At 34.2% G+C, this 14,298-nt stretch overlaps 1 protein-coding gene across 4 annotated transcripts in view; it reads left to right on the top strand.

Annotated features, from left to right (window-relative positions):
• The window catches only part of LOC130451280 (plasma membrane calcium-transporting ATPase 2), a 161,460-nt gene that overhangs the window by 773 nt on the left and 146,389 nt on the right, over positions 1-14,298 (top strand). The gene's annotated exons all lie outside the window — the stretch shown is intronic.

Here is a 14,298-nt window from a genome sequence, read left to right as displayed (position 1 = left end):
TTTTTATTAGCCTTAATGTTGTCATTACTATCATCTATCTAACTATCTTGCCTCTTATTTGATAGTAAAATTGATAATCGATGTTGTCAGATTTCCTCAATTACCGTCTCAAATATCCTAGAAATAAAAAATGCTAATGCTCACAAATTGTTCGATATTGAATTTTGAATCATTTGCAACATCCTCCGCATAAATTATGATATTCAGTTTTTTGATAATTAAAAAAAAATTATAATATATTAAAGCCATTAAATTCGATAAAAACTATATTAGTATTCAGTTATCTAATTGAGATGGAAATAGTTTAATGATCATATATTTTTAATATAATGTTAGCTAAATTTTTAAATTGAGCAGCGTATTGGAAAATCGATCGCAAAAACAAACACTTAACGTAAGAAATAGTGGTTATTCGCGATTTTGGGGAATTTTATGAGTGTATGGCAACATAGGCCCCGCGATCGATAGTGGTATAACGTCAAAATGTCTCAGGTATAGCCCATGGCCCAGTTGATTTCACATTTGCACGAAGCTAGAGTGGAAGTAAAAATTCTGTCCGTAACTGTGACGTCATAAGCTTCCACGAGGTTCTTTATAAATAACATCTCATCGTACTTCAACTACGTTGGAATTTGTCTAGGCTATGTATGACATCACTGCAGTTGTTTCCACTAACATCATTGCTCATCACATCAATGTTACTAGCTACATAATTAAATGAAACAGTTTGATGGTTTTATTAGAGGTTCGCGTAAACTATTTGCATATTCGGCCACACAGATAGAAAACAGAAATGCTTTTTTATTTAATATTTTGACATTCCTAAACTCTATGTTATAACATAATATTTTGTTTATCTTTAATAAATCCTCCTTTATAAAAGCGATTAATTTTCTCACAATAAATGACCTTTTAATATTGAAAGAAATTGGATACTCACATACGATATTTTTGTTACGTAATAAGCAAAACTCTAATTAATCCTATTACGATAAACTTTTATTACCAGATATTCATTCAATTATCATAATTTATAAAATGGAATATTAGTGTGTCCTTACTGCGGACCTGCCAAATAAATTTATAAGGTTCAGAGGAAAGCAGTTGATCGAATTAGAGGCTTAATAAATGTTCATACATTGTAACAACAATGACAGGTTAATGTCAGGATTAGTGCGGTTACTTTGGAAGAACGGCGTAACATGTCAGACAACTCACCATATTATGAAAGGAGCTTTATTTGGAAAATCAATTAAGCAAAATCCGAGTTTTTTAACTCAGGATTAAGATTGTAAATCAGTTTATTAGATATGGGAATCGAGTCGTTTCAAAAAATCAACTTAATCATTTTTCTTGACACATATCAAAAACTTGACATTGACAACTTGGATATGTTAGTTGCGTTCGGTAATGTTAGTTGCGTTCGGTAATGTTGTTCACGGAACAGAACGAGCAGACAGCGATTTATATCACGTGATCATACGTTGTACAGATCGATCGTGGTAATAACCGAACAGTAAACGATTAACGAAAAAAACTTAACCTAAAATAAGTCAGTTGTTCAGAAAAGTAACTAGTAAAGTATGGAATTTGATGAAAGTACATAATTGAACATTTTAAATACTTATTACTGCTGTATAGAGAACCAATTCGTACCGAAGCTGGTTAACAATTCGTGACATCTAGAAGTGGTATTATACACAGTCAGTCCTTACTCAACAACCCCAAAATCCCAAACGCATTACCTAAAACACCCCTAAACCCCAAACACCACCTCAAACCCAGCTTCCTAGAACCCATCAACAACAACCCCGTACTTCCTCCTAACAACCCTCACTCCAAACTGTCAATTTGAGGAATCTTTCTCAAAAATACACTTCCCAGAGGGAGCTTTACAATCTCCTCAAGACGCAAGAGCTTTTGAGGTGACAAATGAGCTTCCTCAAGCAAATCCCAACGGTACCTCCCTCCTAAACATTCTTCCACGTTTCATCCCGAAATGTTGGCGAGGAAAATCTGTTACGCTGTTGGCGACGAGAAAATCGTCGTCATCCCCATAAATTCTTCTCAACGTGCAAACGATCCCCATCTAAACCCAGAAAAACCACATTTTCACTGGTCTGAAAGAATGTAAACCATTCCTACTCCGACCAGAAATATTTAGAAACCCTTCCGCCCTAAAATTCCCCGTTCTCAAATCCTGGAGGATCATTGCCAGGTCAACCAACAAACCAACATCAATGTTTCGGATAATAACAGATTCCGAAACAGCCTACAACCACACCCTTACACATAAAAGTCTGTGCGAAGTTGGTGCCAAAAAATTTGACTCCTGACCAAAAGTATTTGGCCAGTAAGAGCACGCCGTACTTACCAGATTTGGCACCGTGCGACTTTTTTGTTTTCGAAGATAAAATCTGCTTTAAAAGGGACCCAATTTGAGTCGATGGAAACGGTAAAACAGAGCTCCTAAAGGCCCTCACCAAAGAAGACTTCCAGCACTGCTTCAATTGATGAAAAAAACGTATGGAAAGGTGTGTGGCGAGGAAAGGGGAGTATATTGAAGGAGAGCGTTCGAATGTAGAATAATTTTTATAATAAAACCTTTTTTCGTAACCAATCTCGTTATTTAATACCCATATCTTGTATATGAGACCAAGACCTCATGGACCGCACTACGTACCACTTGACAAAACCCCTTTCAGATCAAAATTTAAAACTGAAAGTCAAATTAACGTGTCAGTTTTATGAAGTTTTATCTACTTCGGTTGTTTTTATTTTTATTCTATTATTAAAAATACTTGTATTGTTGATAACTTAGTTCCTTCCTATTTTGATCGATTAATGAATGTTTTCTAAGTTGAATTTCGATACGGCACTGTACAAAGTCATTTACAATTGTAGGGTCAATTACAAAACAAATAAATAATGTTATACAAAATGAATGATTGATAATATCACACTTATACATACATCAATGTGGCAATTCACCTGTTAAGTTGTTTTAGTTTTTTTTTCTATTTGTCTTTGAAGAAACAGGTCTAGCTGCCGTGGCCGGTACATTAACATATTGCATCGGGTTAAAAACACATTTTAAGAAACAATTATTCCATTGTATGATAATCAAATAATTGAAAACATTTTTAAAATTTTATCATCGGCAACTTCGTACCTCTTAAAACAATGACGTCAAAATTTGATAGTATTGTTTAGGTATAAGATGTTTTCACCAATCGGATCGTGTAGCTCTTGTTTGATAATCAGAAACAAATTATTTTATTCTCTGAAATTTAAACTATTATAAGGGTTATGACGCAAACAAGCATATTTCTAATTTTGATTATTAATTTTTATTAATCTTTTTTTATATTATTACAACAAAGCAAATTCTTTCAAATACGAGTATAGTTCTTCCAATATCAATTGCAGAAGACAGTTATGCGAGGATTAATCAATATTTCATAAATACGCACGGCATTCATACCAAATTAAGGAATGGAAAATAATGTTTACTCCCCATATAAAACTCGGTAAATATCTAACAAACCGTCAGTCCACGTGGACTCTGTTTACCAATGGAAACATCGAATCGTAAATATAAATGCATTCCTATGGGCCGATGCTATATGTACACAATTTTTTCGAAATATTCCTGCTAGACTTTAGCGTCGATTAATATTGGATGTCGTTTGACAAATCTCTTACCACTGCGTGATGGCTGCCCCTAACAAAACTTCCATAAGTAAATTAAACAAATTCGTAATGTTGAATTTCATTTAATATTTTGTCACCAGCTTAAACCAATTTAAAAATAACAAAGCTAAAGGCCGCTTGCAATACAACATGCAATGCAAGACGCAATATTTCTTGACAAAAAGCTAAAGTTCATAAAAAGCATAAAAAGTTCATCTGATTGTTTCATGCAAGATCTTCATATTATCGGTTTTGTGCCATTTTTATTGCGTGCAAGTTGCAATCTAGTTACTTTTGTCATAACAGATCAGCTGACTTTCGTAAAACTTGTACAAAATATTAGTAAAAATTTGTGGTTAGGAATGGGGTTGATAATAGTAAAAATTGCTGTTTGAATGGGCCATGTTCTAAAGGGAAACGAATTATAATTATTAATACCTGCTAAAAAAATTAAAAACTGTGCAGCTGATTTTCAAGAAGCTTTTACCTAACATTCCACCACAGTCAAAAATCGTAATGGACAACGCATCCTATCACTTGTGGCAATTCCTAAGATACCAAGTAGTAATTGATATGCTTTTTTATTTTGTTTTATTTGCAAAGAATTCATTTTCCTTTATGGTTTTTGCTTTAAAATTTAGTTTTGCTGAAAAAAAAACGAATGGGGTACAAAAAGGGGTCAATTCACGTCTCGTATCCTGTTTAAACCAAACTCCCTTACAGGGAGGTACATTTTACTCGTCTATTTACGTTTTATAATTTAATATTCAGTTATAGCAAGTTAACGAGGTTTATTAATGATTCGATTGCCTTTTAACAAATACTTTCTCGCATAAGAAATATATATTTTTTAAAGTATTTATAAAAATAATAAATTTATAAAATGAGGTTTCTACGCCTATGGTAGATCAAACAAAATTGTCAGCAAGGGTTTTTATATAAGTTTTTATAATCTGCAACTGATATTGGAAGAATTATACACAAATCTTACTCAATTGACTTAGTTTATTAGTATTTTTTTGAAAGTCTGTTGAACACATGAACAGCAGCAAGCAGCGCAGCTCAAGGACATTTCGGAAACTATGATTAGGTTAATCGGGTCGTAGTTTGACAGATCGAATGGTAAATGCGATCAGCTAAAGGGTTCTTTTATTTGTTTATGTTTTTTTGAACCATATTCAATCAATTATACAACTGAATAAATATCATGGGAAAATTAACGCACAAATAAATATTAAAAATCATGTTTAAAATTTCAAATTTCCACTGAAAATTGAACGTGACGTGATACCTTAATCCGGATTATCATTTTCGAAAAGTCTTACAAGCAATGTACTTAAAATCACGTTACCCACATCTGACAGCAAAAGAAACAACAAGCGTTTCGTGTTCAATAAAGAAAGTGAACATTAGAAACGACATTATTTATGAGACACCTTATAACATCTATAAGAGCAATGAGCTAATAAGCAGCACATGCTTTGTGACGCGTGCTATGTTCCTTTAGTTAAATGGAAACAGTCATTGGAATGGAAAATGCAGAAACAGGAAAAAATTGAGAAAACTGACAAACGAAGCAAGGACCAACAAACTGTAACAAAAAGAGGGAGTAATCCATCCCAATAAAGTACAAAGTGCTAACCATAATCCAAGAAATTGAACGGCATAAAGATGATGATGGTGCGCCCATTTTTAATTTTGGAAACATAGCTGTTGATCATCCAGAAAGAAAACTACAGTTTTGACAGAATTCTAAATTACCAAAACCAGAAAAGCCACATCAAATTCATCTAAGTCGAATAAATAATAAGATAATAAGGAAAGAAAGAGTTATAGCTTTTTATTGGCTGGGACACTAAATCAGCACTATCATTAAACCTTTTAAAACAGTCATGTCAAAGATACGGCCCGCGGGACGCTTCTGGTCCATGGGCCGTATCAATAAAGCCCATGATCGCAATGTGTCACAGAAAGAAGAATTATGTTTTTTAGAGCTTTTAGACTTCATTCGATTAAATAGTCGTACTCTCAAGCGTGCGGATGTTTATAATTTCAAGAGCAGGGCGTGCCTAGACAAGCGAAAGAAAAAGACAGTATCGCCATCTCTTAGCATCAAGCGGAATTATCCTACTATTTTTGTCGAGAACAATAAAATCTTCCACGCGCTTTGAGTCTAGACTAGACAACAAAGTTCAGGCTGTGGGAAATCTGGTAAAAAATCAAAATTTTGACCATTTCCCTCATTTAAAATTATTTGGCACCGTGAATTCAACGATCGTTTTGAAGACTTTCACAAAATGAATAAAATGGAATACCCAATTTTCAACAATCCATTCAATTTTGTAGCTTCACAGGCACCCGTTCATTTGCAAATGGAGTCGATAGATCTTAAATCGGCCAGTATTTTGAAAGAAAAATTTAATGAGAATAACGCTCTTACATTTTATACACAATATTCCAAGAGTTTGGATAATTACCCGGAATTTAAAAAGCAGGCAGTATGTATTCTCTGCATATTGGTAGCACCTATTTATGTGAGATGTTTTTCGTTAATAAGAACAAACATCGCACAAGACTTACAAATAACCATCTCCAAACAATTATTAAAATATGATACTAGACATCAATGAGCTTGTCAAAAACAAGAGAAATCATGTATCTGGATCCTCGAGCTCAACATAATTACCTATACCATCTATTATAACTTTGATATGATTTTTAACAACCGTATATTATATACTATATAATTTAATAAACAATAATTCAATTCATTTTGTTTTATTTTCAATGTGGCCCACCCACGAATTCAAAATTTAATATATGAGTTTGACAACTCTGGTCTACAAGAATACTTAACAATAACAAAGCGGTAAAGCTTCGTAAGCCTTTCCACAGTCTTTCTTAGATTTAAAATAAGCTTTGAGGAGACTGATTCGATGAAGAATGACTTTAAGGACACCGATTCGATGAAGAATGAAAGTGAAGCGACGAATAAACGAAAAATGACTTCTAGGACTGTTTCAGAGGGGATTACTTTGAAGAATGTCACTCACCGGATGATAAAGAATATCATTGATGCGAAAATATGGAAGTAGGATTAATACTTTCGTGACAAACCTCGTATAATACATAATCATTTTGAGAAATCTGTAGTTAATTTTTACACCCAAGGGGGTGTCAAGTTATAGTGAAAAATGAGGTAACTGTTTAATTTTCTGGTAGTAAAAGTTTGAATAAAATCGTGACGCAATATCTCATGTACTTCAAACAATTATTCAGATAGTCTTGCCTCAATTACATTAATTATTTAATTGTTTATCACTCGCAAATAACATATTTAAATTATGAACGACTGTTTCAATCACAATGAAATTTGTTTATTTTGTTATTAAAACAATTATAAATTATACTATAAATTTAGTCTAAAAATATTGTACGATCCAGTCAAGGTAATTTAATCACAAAAAATGAGATAAATTAATCCCATATTTTACTACCAATAAAATGTGTATATATTATACTACGTGAATTTATGAAATTGTTTAAAATTAGTTCAAGTTAATTCATAATTCTGTTTAAATATTGTTACTAGATACGTTTTTATCTACCATATTTGTATTAACATGATTCCAGATATTTGAGTGAGAAGTTTTTAAAAAGTAAACATTCATTTTCCTAATAACGACAGCTCATAGTTCGTAGGTGTGGGTGGCCATGAAGCCGTTGAGCAGATAGGCCCGTCGTGCCCCACTTGACGTTACCAAAGCCTTTTGATAAGCCGATCAGGCGCTTTGCTTTGAACCCTTTGATGTCGTTAGGCAGGTTGTAGGGATTACCCAGGTGATTAAACCGCGCCGTGTGAGTGCAGGGCAATCACATATAACGTGGTCTGCAGTTTCGTTCTCCTCCATGCACCAGCGACACTCCGGATCATCCGTGATGCCCATGGTGTGAAGGTGACGTCTGAGAAGGTAGTGTCCGGTTAGAAGTCCGATCACTAGTCTGATTTCGCGTCTATTTAGCTGGAGCAGTAGTGGGCCTTCGCTTGTCTTATGCCTGGCGTCTCCATCCATCTCTGCCGAGCCCGCCTTGTGAGAAGGCTGTTGAGAGACGTGATGACAGCGCATTTGGCCATAACAAGGATGGGTTCTGGGCCCATTTGTGGGTTCGCCGATTGCAGTCTATCGAGTGAGTCAGCTTCGTCGTTGCCTTTGTTGCCCGAGTGACCGGGCACCCAAACGAGCTGGATTTTGCGGCTATCACTCACCAGACTCTCTTACACTCCAGCACTAGGCTAGAGCATACCTGTTATAGCTTGTATGGCAGCTCTGCTGTCTGAGCAGATCGAGATTACTGTGTTCTTGTGGCGTCGATTGTGTATTGCGCGTCCGCAATCAATCACAGCGAATACCTCGACTTGGAAGACGGTAGCGTGTTCCCCAAGCAAAAAAGATTCGCTTATGTTGGGGTGTCCCCCACAGAAACCTGCACCGGCCAAGCCATTTCCTCCTGGAACCGTCTGTGTACCAGGTGGCTCAATTGTTCTATACAGCGGTCTTGGAGTCACCATTCCACTGCTTGCGATAAGTGTTCTGATAACGATAAAATAATTTTTTCCATATTACTTATGGAGAATTTTGCCCGTTAGTTCATATTATACAAGGGTCTTGCCATTCCATCATAACCAAAACTAACAATTTATTGTTACTCACCAACATAAAAAGAGAAAAACTTACGAGCACGGTTTTTCGAAACTTTGGAACTTAAAACTCAAAAAAATCTCGATACCATGGGGAAGTCGAAAAAAACTGCCGTAACAAAAAATATACAGCAAAAAATTCTCTATAGATTAGTCTTCAAGCAATTTTTCCTAACCTCAAAATTTTCACCGTAAAATGGGTTTATGTACTAAAAAAATTTTTTGAATTATGGATAATTCGAAAGATATGAGGATTTCGAACAAACTTCATTGTTTTCATAAATATTTTGTATTATCATCATAATTTTTACGTTAACTCCTATTTCGATTACTATCTTCTATATTTTCTCTTTTGGTACTCTATCGAAGCCATGTACAATTTCTTCTTTTCTTGTTTTGCTTTTTCATCATCGCCATCATTTTCATCGCCGTACTAATTAATGTTATTCCTTCTCTTATTCACTCCATATTTTTGATCATTTCTGGAGTTACTTTGTCATATTCTGGTGCTTTTACATTCTTTGGTTCTGGTACATCTTCTATTTCTTCTCAACTAATTTTATTACTGATTCTTCCGTTATATCAATTTGTACAGTTCTTTCTTTGTGTTCTGACTCATCATCAGTTTCTGGTAAAATTCTTTCCACCTTTGTATGTAATTCTTTTTTAATTTTTCTCTAATTTCTCTATTTTTAACAAAATCTGTGTCATATTGTTTTTATGTTTCATGTTTTTTATTGTTTTGTAGAAGAGTTTTTGATTTGCCATTCTTTATTCTTTGATGTTTTTATTAGTTCTTTTTTCTTTGTGTATATTATATTGTTTCTCTGTTCTATTTGATATGTAATTTTCTTATGCTATTTGATATTAAATCATCTTTTATTTTGGTCTTATTTATCTGGTAACTTTATATGGTTTGTTAACATTAAACAGAATAAATCGAAATGTTTGGATTGTTTTTCTAATTAAATTTTATTATACAGGTTTATTTACAAACATTTTGAAATCAGATTACTAGATTAACCTATTCCTGTTCCACGTTCATTTTATATTTCGATCTCTTTATCAATTGTAGAAATGCTTTTAAAATGAAAATAAATCTCATTCGATTTCATTTAAGAAAGCTGCTTCAAATAAACTTCCAACTTATGTTTGAATACGATAGCTAAGCTTTTGATTGCGGATGTACTTATAACTACTTGAAATAATCAAATACAAATTCACGAATATTCTAGCCAATACATTTCGAAATTATGACCTAACTCACTACCACAAATATTTGAATTAAATACCTTCACTCGCAATACTTTATACTCTGATATTTTTGAATGAAATAGGTATTTACATCGATGTCATTATATTTTAATTATTATTTTTCATTAATAATATAATGTAACTCTCCTTTGGATTAACAGTAAGAAGGTTATTATTGTTAGTATATCCCACCACTTAATTCCATTCGTTAGCCGAGCGGGCTGAAGCGTCAACCTCCTGATTCACCAGTCGTGGGCTCAAATCCCGTTCACGTTGTAAAAAAAATTTGTCGGCAATTTTTTTTAGAAATTATCACTGCAAATTTACATCGAAACAAAATTTACAACTGTAATTTGCTGGAGATTTACTATACCACCTGCATCAGTATTACATCAGAATTTAACACCTCAATTATTTTCCACAGAATTTTACATCGGCACACCCTTCGATGGGGATTGACAATACTAATGACTAGAATTTGATTTTTGATAATAAATTAAACTAAAAAATGGGAAATAGATATAGTTGGAACAAAATAAAAAAACGCTTTTAAAACACATCAAATTGAAAACTTGAAAATAATTTTTAAAATAAGTTTATAACAATGATGAATAACTTGAAAAAAATTTTTCAACTGTCTACTAATATTAATATTTCATTTATAAATTAGACTATACACAATTCCTAGAAAAGGCCAAAAACAAAAATGTTCACCTGGTATTTATCGACTAGGATTTTTAGCTACCTACTACATGACTCAATAAGTCGTGTGACTAACTAAGAAAAACACATTTTTTTTTGACAAAAATCGATTTTATTCAACTAGGAGATTACTTTCAATCGTTGAAACGCTTCTCTAACTTCTCGATGCCGTGCTTGTTTAAGGATTGCTTCTTCATTTGAGATGACTTTCTTACCGACGAGATCACAAATAGCCAGTAGTCACTGGGAACCAAATCTAGACTATACGGTGGATGAGGAAGCAATTCAACCACCCACGGTTGCCATGAATCGCTGCATTGTCTTGGTGAAATAGTGGTTTTTTCTTCGATATATGAGGCCGTTTTTCATTGATTTTTGCGTTGAAACGATCCAACAACTCTATGTAGTATTGAGTGTATTTCCGTTTTGGAGATATTCGATGAAAAATATTCCACGCGCATCTCAAAATGCCATAACCTTCCCAACCGACTGTTGTGCCTTTGGACGCTTCGAACATAGTTCACCGGCAGCAGTCCACTCAGATGATGATCGTTTTGATTCCGGAGTGAAGTGATGGATCCATGTTCCATCCATTGTCACATATCGACGAAAAAAAACCGGATTTATTACGTGTTAATATGGCCAAACACTGATCTGAATCATCAACACATTGTTGATTTTGTGAATAAACGCGGCACCCACTTTGAAAAAAGCTTTCTTGTGGTGAAATGTTCATGCATAATTGTAAACACACTGCTTTCTGATATCTTTACGACCTCAAGAATCTCACACAATTTCAATTTACGATTAAATATAACCAAGTTGTGGACTTTTTGATGTTTTCTGGAGTAACCAGAACGTTCACCATCATCGGTGTTTAAATTCAACAAACCAATAACAAATGGTTATTTTCGATGGGGCAAAGTCCGGATTACACTTTTCATCATCACGAAGCAATTATAAATTAAAACACGAAATTGTTTTGAAAATAACAAAAGTGGCTTTACTTAAAAGGCTGTCATGTTTTTCTGACTAATCGAAATGTCATCAAATTTGAGATATAGTCTTTTGAAAGTTGGTACTTCATAAACGTCAAATGGATTTGACAATGACACCATCTGTGTGTCAGTCACACGACTCGCTCTCAGTGCTATAATTATATAGATTATACTTGGGTGCTTATACAATTCTGACAGTTCTCTGTACATTCGTTCTTCTTTAATTCCACCCTAAATGTTTTTAAACATTTTACGTTCTCTTATTTCTAGTTTATTTTGATCTTTTTTGTTCATTGTCCACATGCGTAGGTAATTACGAGCTCATTATTATTTGTAGACTTATTTTTGTAAATATTTCAGTCGTTTCAGTCAATGTTATGTCTGCTAATCAAATCAAAAATTTTATTCGACAAAATGGAATTTTTTTACGTAATAAGTGAAATGATATAATACTTAATAAAATGAAAGCCAACTTTTGACGTCATTCTTTGGTTCAACATGGATTCTGCCAAGTTTCCCTCACAATGACTGATTTATTTTTAGAAAAATTCGGATACCATTTTCATCAAGTAGGTTAAATGAAGTGGAATAACTGACAGTTGTTATGGCGTCTTTTTATACCATCCAGGAACGGACTGAAAATTTTTTCAAACTTCTCTATTTATAATACGGAATAATAGTTAGACCCTGTTGGTTTTAATCGCGTTTTGTAAATTAATCTCCCGTAAAGATTTTGTTTGGAATGCACCGCCGCTAATAAAGATTTGCGAAGCTTGGTTTAAGATAATCCGTATTAATGGAAAATAAAAAAACTGCAATCGTTTCTTAAACTTATTTATGTCTTTTAATATAATCTAAAATATGAATTTGAATATTGAAGTGACAAGACAAAAAATAACAAGGAAATTTTAGACAAAATAAAAATAAGCAACATTTTTTCAAAGAAATAAAGTTTAATAAAATTTGTACATCTATATTTCTGTCCAAATACAAAACCAGTAATGTGGAACAATATCTCCAATGACAGTAGATGTAACATTATCCATTAAAATTTTTTCCCAGGATAAATGCATGTCGATCACAAAAAAATCTACATCTTTTGTAAACTCTTGTGCTGTATCTATTTTTTTATCCATGCCTCGAGACAGCTCATCATCAATTTTGATTTTGTTGTTTTTGATGCTATTTTTTTAAATTAAGGCTTAATTTAGTGTCACTATTCCAGGAGAGTACTTCGCGACAGCTCAAAAACACTTCTGATTTTGTTATTTTTACCTGGTAAACTTACTTGATACACCCCTTTGATTTAAGGCCCGATCTTGTCGCTGTGGATCTTGTCGGTTTTTCGGGTGCGAGTCAAAGGAGGCGAGTGGACGAGGCGAGGCAATCAACCACACTCTCGAGCTCCCTAACTTTTCTATTGACTGCTGCATGGTAGAAGCGCATAGTGTTCTATCATTGTAAAGTGGAGTAACGATTAGTGCATCACTATTTTGGAATAGAACCAGAATCATTTGCGATACAATTATATCCACCACGTTATCCGTTTTGATAATTTTTTTAGATATGTGATATAAAAGCAAGACATTATGATATCGGTAGACAAATAAAGCAAATAACGCAGTCACTCTAGTCATGTCCATTTTGTAGTAGACGTAGCACCGAACTGCACTAAAGCTGTAATCCTTTCCGGTAAATTATACAGGCCAGAAAGTTGCGAATTTAAAAAAATAATGATAATAAAACTAAATATAATCCACATACAATTTTTTATTTTATTTGAAATATACATATGGGAAATTCATTTCTTAAAATGAACATCATTCAGGTGTGCACCATCGCGCTGCAAACATTCCTTGAACCTAGATCTCAAATTGGTGAAAACTCGCTGGCACATTACGTGGGAAATAGCTGCTATTTCTTCTCGGATGATGGTCTTCAACTGATTAAGCGTGGCTGGGTTATTGGAATAGACTCTACTTTTCAGGTATCCCCACGTGATGTTAGGTCCGAACTTCTAAGTGGCCATGCAATGTCTCCTCGGCGAGATATCAGTTTCCCAGCAAACATCTGGTTTTCGACCGCCAAAGAGGCAATAGAAGTATGACATGTCGGGCCATCTTGTTGAAATCAAGTCGTACGATTATAGGCTTCAAATTGTTGCAGTTGCGGAAAGAAACAATTCCTTAACATGGCTATGTATCGTTCAGAATTTACAGTGATAGATTGCCTCTATTGATTTTGAAAGAAATAAGGTTCAATAATTTCGTGCGCTGATATGGCCGCCCAAAAAGTTACTTTCGGCGAATGTAGAGACTTTTGATGTTTTGCACGTGGGTTCTCTGCAGCCCAGTAACGGCAATTCTGTCTATTGACATGACAAGTGAAAATAGGCTTCGTCGGAGAACAGAATATTGTTGATTATTCCAACAAAAGCACGTCTTAAAAATAAATCATTTGGCTGTAATTTTTGCACAAGTTGAATTTTATACGGGTGTAATTTCAGATCTTTCGACAAAATGCGATGCCAAGATGTTCTGAATACCACAAGTTCGGCTGATCGCTTGCGGGTCGATAGACCAGGATTACGTTGAAATGAAATTCTAACTAGTTGAATTATGTCTTCTGTTCTTGTTGATCATGGGCGTCCCATAGACTTCTGATTGAAAATAGAACCATTAGCTTCGAACTTTCTGACCCACGATCGATTCACATTGTCCCTCGGAACACTGTTTATGTCATGTAATCCAAACTCACGTCGAAACAAACGCCGAACAATAGCGCACGAATCGCCATTTTTGTAATAATGTTTAATGCAGAATGAACGTTGCGCCCCGGTGAAGTGACTAAATTTCCGAGAACCGAGCTACTCATTTCCACCACCCGCGTAGCTCCCTCTCATAACGTTCAAACACAAGAGAGTTTGTAAAATCGTACGCCTTTCTGGCCCAC

Source organism: Diorhabda sublineata, chromosome X (assembly GCF_026230105.1).
Source record: "Diorhabda sublineata isolate icDioSubl1.1 chromosome X, icDioSubl1.1, whole genome shotgun sequence".
Taxonomy (NCBI): Eukaryota; Metazoa; Arthropoda; class Insecta; order Coleoptera; family Chrysomelidae; genus Diorhabda; species Diorhabda sublineata.
The sequence above is the reverse complement of the archived record's forward strand: the minus strand, read 5'-3'. Positions and strand labels throughout refer to the sequence as shown.